At 35.8% G+C, this 9,221-nt stretch overlaps 1 long non-coding RNA gene across 1 annotated transcript; it reads left to right on the top strand.

The window, feature by feature from the left end:
- Nucleotides 1-4,455: 4,455 nt before the first annotated feature.
- LOC125801686 (uncharacterized) lies at nucleotides 4,456-9,221 on the top strand. The gene is made up of 6 exons (XR_007438852.1): nucleotides 4,456-4,593; nucleotides 6,525-6,586; nucleotides 7,309-7,406; nucleotides 8,365-8,460; nucleotides 8,561-8,631; nucleotides 8,867-9,221. It is a non-coding gene; the product is annotated as an uncharacterized LOC125801686 (long non-coding RNA).

Genomic DNA, 9,221 nt, shown 5'->3' with positions numbered 1-9,221 from the left:
TGTGTGTGTGTGTGTGTGTGTGTGTGTGTGTGTGTGTGTGTGTGTGTGTGTGTGTTTGTGTGTGTGTTTGTGTGTGTGTTTGTGTGTGTGTTTGTGTGTGTGTTTGTGTGTGTGTTTGTGTGTGTTTGTGTGTGTGTGTGTGTGTGTGTGTGTGTGTGTGTTTGTGTGTGTGTGTGTGTGTGTGTGTGTGTGAAGGGAGAGAGAGAGAGAGAGAGAAGAGCTGCCCGTGAGTGTGTGCTGAGAGTGAGAGCTAGAGTTAACCAGTTAGCACTAGCCTTTTGTTATTTTTCGTAGTGATGGGCATAACAGCTCTTTTAGATGAACTGAACCATTAGAATAAGTTCACTAAAAAGATGGGAGACGGAAAGTTCTCCCGTTTTTTTTACAAGTGTTGTAAAAATATATATAAATAACAAATATTGAAATATGTAACTAAATGTTGGGTTTATTATACGATATCGTATAATAAACCCAACATTTAGTTACATATTTCAATATTTGTTATTTATATATATTTTTACAACACTTGTAAAAAAAAACGGGAGACTTTTCTTATTATGTTATTTGTAATGTGATTTATATATATAGATCACATTACAAATAACATAATACAAAAAATAAGTATGAACTTCTGCAACATAGATATTACATTAAGAGCAAAATTAACATAAAAAAAATTTACATTCAGAAGAAAGTATCAACTTCAATGTGCAATCAAATTGAAAATAAATAGCGTAACTGTAGTGCAAAACAAAAGGTCAAGAAACTAAAATAAATACATATAAATAAAACAAAGACACATTCATACGCTCACTGTTGTGGGTGCAGAACAAATTAAATCCAAACAGGATCATCATGATAAAGGTGGCCTTATGCCCTTTACTTCAGAAACTTTGTCTATTGGTTATGAATATGCTTGTTATACAACTATTATTACTAATAGTAATAATATTATAAAAAAATAACCACGATAACAATATACGTTATTATTACTATTACCAGGCCTCAACCTTGTTTTAATTTTCTCGAGAGCACCAGCCCTGATAACAGTTCAGTGAGTGAAGGAATCGCTGAGCATTGAGCAAGTTTCCTCGCAATTAGAGTCTCCGCCACCAGATTCGCCGGTGATTCAGTGATTCACAGACCACACAGCAGTTCCCCTGCCGGCCTGTGGGGTCGCTGCTGAGCTTAACTACTGAACTGAGAAATGAAAGAATCAGCTGGGGAAGTGATTGGATTCAGTTCGTTCACTCAAATGATTCGTTCATTTGAACGAATCGTTCATGAACGACACAACACTAATTTTTCGGCGACAGAGACAGAGGAGAAGTTTTCTTTCAGAAACAGCGAGGGTTACCTGCGTGTTTACTAATCTGTTACTCGTTCGTGCTGGCGTTAAGATCATTTGCACGTTAGGTGGATTTACAGGGCTAACGTGTATTTATCTTATTAATCTTTAGTGATAGCAGGTAAAATCTTGGCAATGAAAGCTATGAGTCTCGTGGCTCGAGTTTATGGGGCGTTTGGGGACAGTAGAACCAAAACAGCTTAGCTATGTAAGTTAGTTTGCTAACTTACGGAGCTACTTCATGACGCAGATTAGTCCATTCATCATTAAATTATCATACAATGCAAAGAAGAAATGCTGTGTTCAGATGATGTGGTAAACTATTCATCTACATGTTGTTCTTTCTTAGCTATTCATGTGATTTTCTCTATCATTAACAGGGTGGTGAGCTTCCTGAGGGCTTTGAGGATAGTTATCCTGGTGCGTGTCTTTCGTCTGGCCTCTCAGAAGAAAGATCTGGAGAAGGTCACTAGAAGAAAGGTGAGGATCTAAATGGGTGCTGGCCATCATTCTTTTATTTTAATTAAATTATATCAATTATTCATATAGATTCTAATGAAATGTTAAACTTAATTACAGTTTGATTATTTCATCATGATTCAGAGAGAATTAAATAAAAAAATTAAACAATTTGATGTATTTAGAAATAGGTTGGAAAATTATTAAAATCCATCAAAACCTTTTAAAATACACCCAAGTTACTGTTTGTATGCTGATTTGTGGCATTTGTGAATCTTGCAGGTATCTGAGAACAAAAGGCGGTAACAAAAAGGATGGATTTGATTTGGATCTCACCTATGTCACAGGTTGGGATGCTTTACCTAATTATGTAATCTTATTTGAATCTAGATTTTCTGCTTTTGGTTTGGGATCCAATAGTTAATAATGTTTGTTGCCGTGTCTTTTCCCTCACCTGGAAAGCAGGCACTCTACAGAAATCCCATAAAAGTAAGCTTAACAATTAAGAAAATAAAATAAAACTGAAAAGTCTGTAGAAGGCAATTATTTTAGCTGAATTATTGATTTAAACAGATTTTTATGTAACAATGTTACAATTTGCTGTATTTAGGAAGCTGCCATATTTCTGGACACAAAGCATCCCGATCATTACAGAGTTTACAATCTCTGCAGTAAGTTAGATCATGAAAAACGTGGAAAAGTCAAGGAACTTGAAAATAGTCATTTTCAGGCCTGGATAAGTTTTGGAAAAAAAAAACAAAAAAAAAACAAAGTCAAAGTCAAATTTACTCTTTGTGATCTTTGTGTTTCCATTTATTGACTCTGTTTATAGACTCTGTTTATCGACTGAGAAAAGCTATTTAAAAAATAATTTGATAACTTGATTGGAGTTTCAGATGGAATATAACTGTAAATTCACAGAGAAAAATCTAGGTGTTTAGGCTGTAATTAAGCACTTGCTCTCTTCCACTCTTTGGGAAGCATATTGGTTATATATGCAAGTAAATTACCAGTAATGGTGACAAGAAGGCAACATTTAAACAGATGCATTTAAAAGCTGTTAAAAAAATAAAGAATCTACACAATATAGACACAACCTAAACATATTCCCTGACAGCCAGATATATGCCAAATTAGTTTATTTAAAAATTGATTCTGTTCAAAGTTTTAAACAGAAGATTCTATATCATGTTTGATGAAAGTGTGAAATACTGTTTACAGGTTAAACATTAGAAATGTTTATCAGTGTTTAAAATGGGCCTGAGCTGATTAATACATCAGTGCAGAGTGAAGTAATTTAGCCCTACATTATGGAGCGCTCAGAATTTGACACATTTTATTATTGAAGATTGTGTCTTAGCATTGCTTAAATAAATGTTTTTTTTTAATTATTTAAATATATTTAATGTAAATATAGGCCTACTATAATCAGTTTTGATATACATTCTTGTCTACTCTGATGTTTTAAACACGCTATGGTCATTAAAATGTGCTGCGAAAGCATAGAAAAGGCACAGAAAATAATTTAAATTTATAGGTTAACACTATTTGTAATCTACATGTGTATACATATTTTACCCTTGTTTTCTTTTTTTTCCAGAGGGAATTATAAAATAAGCTAAAGACTTTCATGTTTACTACAACTTAATTATTAATCATGTACCAGTGTTTTATAGCAAATGTAACCAAAAAATGTCCCACATTATATGTCCCAGGTTATAATTTTTTGCATTGTCAGCGATACCAGACGCACATTCACACACACAATGGAAACATGAAAAGCTAGACGTGCTAATGAAACGTAAAATACTACTGCTTTTACTACTGTTGATGTTTGGTGCAGCCATCTTGCGTTCTGAACTTGTGGGTTTATTCCAGTTGAAATGTTCTACTTAGAACTTGGAAATTTCCAGTTCTGAATTCCTACTTCAGATGGAATGCAGTATAAGGATTCACATTAGAGCTCGACCCAACCTGCCCCATACACTGTCATTTTGAGCCAAAGCACGAATTAAACCTGACATTTTTTGAGTAAGTAGAGCATTAAAACTGATAATAAGACCTATTATTTAAGAAAAAATATTATTAATTATTAGGAACAGATCTCCAAAAGATTATAACATGAACAATGCAAACAATGATCCAAAGGCCTAAACATTAGGCTACAACAATGTCTGAATGACTTTCCTCTAATCTAGTATAATATAACATGGTTTAAGAAAAGAAAATAAATTCTTTTATAATTTTTTTATATTTTTTTCCCATTTTCTCCCCAATTTACACAGCCAACCCACTCGTTAGGACTCCCCCTATCACTAGTAATGCCCCAACACACCAGGAGGATGAAGACTAGCACACTCTTTCTCCGATACATGTGAAGTCAGCCACCGCTTCTTTTCGAGCTGCTGCTGATGCAGCATTGCCAAGCAGCCAGCACATTTGGAGGAAAGCGCAGCGGCAGGTGAAGTGCGTAATATGGACAGTGTGCACTTTGCACTTGTGCAACTTTTTTTAAAAAACAGTTTGATTTGTTTCTGCTATATTTTGATTCATAGCTTTATATAAAATGAAAATAACTTATAACTATATTATTTTCTTTAGCCCGAGGAACCTGAGGAAAGTGGTGGGAAATCTCGAGCCAGGTCAGACCTTGGGTTGGGTTTGGGCAGAGAACCTAAGCTCTTATTCACATATTGAACTTTGTGTTATTGTGTTCTCAGTGACATGTTGAACTACACTGCCAGTTTGAGGGAATGTCATTGCCATCCACTGCAAAGGAGGCAAAGGTGATGCTGAAGTTTTCACTGATTTAAAGACATCATCAATGTTTTCTATATGTATTTGATTAGATTTTTAGGTTAACCCATCACCATAGTTGTTCAGCTGAATGTCTAAAGCCATATCCAAACTGGATTCACTTATTCATTTTAGCTGAGGAGGTTTTTTTTTTCTTCCTTCATGGCACGGATATGTCAGGGTGTAGCAAATCTCAGGTGCATGCTTTATACAGCAGTCAAATTCAGAAGGTGAACCACATGACCACATGAAGGCAAGTGATTGTGTAGCATAGCCTGTTGCCTACATACAGCTCTGAAAAAAATAGAGACCACTTAAAAATGATCAATTTCTTTGATTTTACCAATTTTTACCAAATTGAATATAATCAAGAGGAAGATGGATGATCACAAGCCATCAAACAACAAACAAAGCTGAACTGCATCTTTTTTTGGTATTTCAGCTGTTTATAATTTTCTGCAAATAAATGCTCTAAATTAAAATATTTTTATTTGGAATTTGGGAGAAATGTTGTCCATAGTTTATAAAATAAAACAGCAATATTCATTTTACTTAAACATATACCTATAAATTGCAAAATCTGAGAAACTTGATTCAGAAACTAAAGTGGTCTCTTTATTTTTTTCCAGAGCTGTTTGTTATGAACATGTTACTGTATTTCTGTATTTATTGTAAGTTGGTTATAATATTCTTATCACATGTTTTTGATGGGGAATGCAATACGTAAAATGATTAGCTGCTCCCACCTGAGTCATTTAAGCAAAGAATACTGTATTTTCCTGATGTCATGAAGAAAAAATGCATTACTCCATAGATAAAGCTAATCGCTTCACAATAGGGTTTATGTTGGGTGTCTGAAGTTTGCTCTGCAGCTTAACTCCGTGGGTGATCCAGCCAAAATCTGCTGGACACTTATAGCCACTTTGTTAGTCCTGGGCAAAAATCAATATGCAGTCACTTCTAACTGCAGTTAGTTGTCTCAAATAGATTTGCTTATGAATTGACTTGACTTTAATTGTGTGACCAATATTTTACTCTCCATAAAAGCAGAAAAAGGTTTGTTGCATAGCTACAGTTTGTACTTCTGTACTTTTTTATAGAGAAGTGTTACACGGGGGGTCATAAACCTGAAGAAACCTAAAGCAATTCTGTTTGACAGAGTTGTTTTAGGCAGGTGTGTAAGACTTTAGGTATACAGTTCACACATGACTGTCCTGGTGACTGCAACAATCAGGGGAAACAGTGAGGAAACTAAAACTAGCAAAAGTATTTAATCAAGATTTTGATTAATTTTACTGTCTTTCTGTTTTTATTGTCTCTCCATCTCTGCTACAAATGAAAGGCTTAATCTCTGTTTGGGAAACCAAACCATGGACACAGAACACAGTTAATTAAATGGAATTCAATGTTAAAGATACAGTACTAATAATATTCACTGCTGAAATGGTTCCCACTTCCTGCTAAGGTGCTGCTACATGGCTACTGTGTTGTGTTCCTAGCTGATTTCTGTGCAGTTGTATTCCAGATGGTTGCTAGGGTCTTTAAGGTGGTTGTCGAGTGGTTACTCTGGTAACCCGTTTAACAATGAGCCAAATATATTTTGTACCAAATATAGATGTAGAATGTTGTACAATTTTAAGATCTTTTAATAATCGCATGAGGTTTAGTAAATTTCGAAAGTAGACGCTGTATTTTATTTTTCATATTGTACACTGTTTATGCTTATGCCCGGCTGTCTTCTTCTTCTTACGTATGTAGTCTCATAGACGGCAGGGGTGCCAGACTAAAGAAACAAACACACAATGGCTGACCAGCTGAATTTAAGTTAAAAGAAAATGTGTTTGTAATGTAATATTTGATAAGGGCCCTTGAGCATTTCGAATCAAGTCAGCTTGAGAACTGTTTTTTTCTGTTGCAACAGGGCGCACGGGTACGATGGTGTGTACATGGTTGATTGACAGCGTTTAGTTTGAGAGTGCGCAGGTACTGTATTTCTCCTGAGGTGAGGTGAATGTGTATGTATATATTCAGTGTGTCAGAACTGCTCCTTTAGTTTCTGCTGTGCTCAGTTGAAGACTGAGACCAAGTAGTTAAACATACAGCTCTGGGGAAAAAAAATGGTTTTCATGCATCTTGGCATGTTCTCCTCCACCAGTCTTACACACTGCTTTTGGATAAGTTTATGCCATTCCTGTTGCAAAAATTCAAGCAGTTCAGCTTGGTTTGATGGCTTGAGATTATCCATCTTCCTCTTGATTATATTCCAGAGGTTTTCAATGAGATTTTTAAGTGTTTTTTTTCCAGAGCTGTATGTCTGCACTCTCCTACAAAAGTATTGAAACACTGAGGCCAATTGATTTTTTTTCTTCTGCTCTAGTGAAAACATTTTGGTGTAACAAAAATATAATTTAAAGATGAATATTGAAGACAAATTGGTAAGTTCGGACAAAAGCTGAATTGTTGACCTTTTGTCTCCTATTCATCTTTTAATGTCAAACCCAATTTGTTTTCAGTCTAAAGCAGAAATAAAGAAATGAGACTGACTTATCAAGTACTTTTGGGGGGCAGTGTATGTTTAGGGGCTGTTTCCTGTGTAGTTCCAATTAAAATCTGCAGTCAGTCTGCTCCTTTCAGAGTGACTGCACTGTTATGTATATCGGTTATGTAATTTAATGCTCCTGGGCATTGCTGTGTTTGTTGTGCAGGTGTGGGAAAGGGCAATGGCAGTGATCTGAAGGTGCGGATCATAGTGAAAAGAGAGCAGGTGTTCCAGTGTGTCTGTGCCACGCAGACGAACTGTAGGGTAAGCTAACTTTTAAAGGTTTTCTACAGTATAAACCTGTATTTACTTCCTCATAGTCAAATGACAAGAGTAGTTTCAGTACAAAAAAGTGAAAAACTGTGAACCTTAAACACAGTGGTTTCCTAATTAAAACCAGAGCTATATGGCATATCCAGAACAGACATGTGAAGTGGGCTAATCCCACAACCCCTAAATGATTTAGTAGTTTAGGGTGATTTCACACCTACTTTTTTATGTGTCAAAATAAACTGTTCATATTTACGTGTAGTGCTGTTTGTTTGGACATGGATGAGTACAGTAATCACAACTGCAATGAGACTGCTGAGAACTGTTGGTCTGAACTCTGAATTGGTTGGTTTGTGATGTGAACATGATCTGACCTTGATCCAACCCATCTGTCAAGCATACTCTGTCAGTTTTAAGATGTGGAGTCAGTCAAATGAACACATGCCACCTCTGCTGTTGTTCCATGTTAAACTGCACAGAAATCTGTTTACTTTCTTGCTCCCAGCCAAGACAGCTCTGACCAACAACCAAAGAGATTACAAAGATTGTTGTGACTCATTTTGGTGAGCTTGAATTTTATCCTCTGTTAAAACAACAAACCATGAGGGAAATGCTCCAAGAGAATCAATTAATTACCTGACTTGGACCAGAGCAAACAAACTATAGTGTGAAAAAACATACACTATTAAAAGATTTTGTACATACATACACTAGTGAAAGCGTTTGTGAATCGGTATCATCTTAATCCCAAATCATATTTTAAATATGTACTAAAGAACAACTTTTAAATATTCAATAAGCTCATAATATTGAACCTTTAAAGACAGTAGCAGCCCACTAAAAACATAAATCACATTGTAATTGTTGGGAAAGGTCTTTCAGATGTTTGTCTTATGTTCCTTTGTGTTTATTTTACTGTTCGCTCATATACTGTGTTCTCATATTTTACCAGCTGTTCCCAGATACTGAAAACAATGCCGTGGTGATCAGCTTTCAGGAAGGGCCAGTGGTTTGTGGTGATGTTAAGGTCATGTTTGAATCCAGGGCTGTAAGTTCCCAATCTATTGTAACGTAAGAATGATTTTATGGACATCGTTTTTTCCAGTTGTTTGGCAAAATGTTTTTTCTCTATTGTTCTCTATGCCCAGGGTCTTCCAAAGGGGTATGAGGACTATCCTTTCTATTTCTGGTTCAACACTTCATTTGTAGAGAACAACAGGTGAGTTTTTTGCTGTCCATTGTCCTCAGAAGCAGACACTGGCTTTGTTTACCTACCAGACCACTCTGGTTTTAGATTTTATATATAAAAATGCCAGGCCACTTAATTCATTAATTAGAATATTTTGATATTTTGTCCCCTCTCAGTTTAGTAACATTACTGCTTTCAATGTAAAACGAAAAATCATATGGACTGCTGCTTGAATGCAATCTATAATGCTTTGGTCCCAAAACAGGCTCTATCTGTCAAGGGAGGAACTGGACAACCCACGTAAGTCCAAAACCTGGGACATCTACAAGGAGGACTTTGGTGTGACCGTGTCTTTCAGTGACCCTGCACTTATGTAGCAGACGACACTTGCTTGTGTATCTCAACTAAAACCCTTAAGCCCTGCACAAGGTCTAAATCTTTGCTCTAATGTAGGTTTTCACACACTTATAAAAGGTGAGTGATGTTTAGGGATTGGATTCGGGCTATATAACCTCAACTTTATGTCCATCCCCCATCTTCACTGTAAGAGCTTTTTACTGAGCCGTGCGTTACACCACAATATTATGCATTTGTTTGTCAAATGTTTTTTTTGTCTTTAA

This window comes from Astyanax mexicanus, chromosome 4 (assembly GCF_023375975.1).
Source record: "Astyanax mexicanus isolate ESR-SI-001 chromosome 4, AstMex3_surface, whole genome shotgun sequence".
In the NCBI taxonomy this organism is placed as follows: domain Eukaryota; kingdom Metazoa; phylum Chordata; class Actinopteri; order Characiformes; family Acestrorhamphidae; genus Astyanax; species Astyanax mexicanus.
Note: the sequence above shows the minus strand (reverse complement) of the source record. Positions and strands in the feature narration are given on the sequence as shown.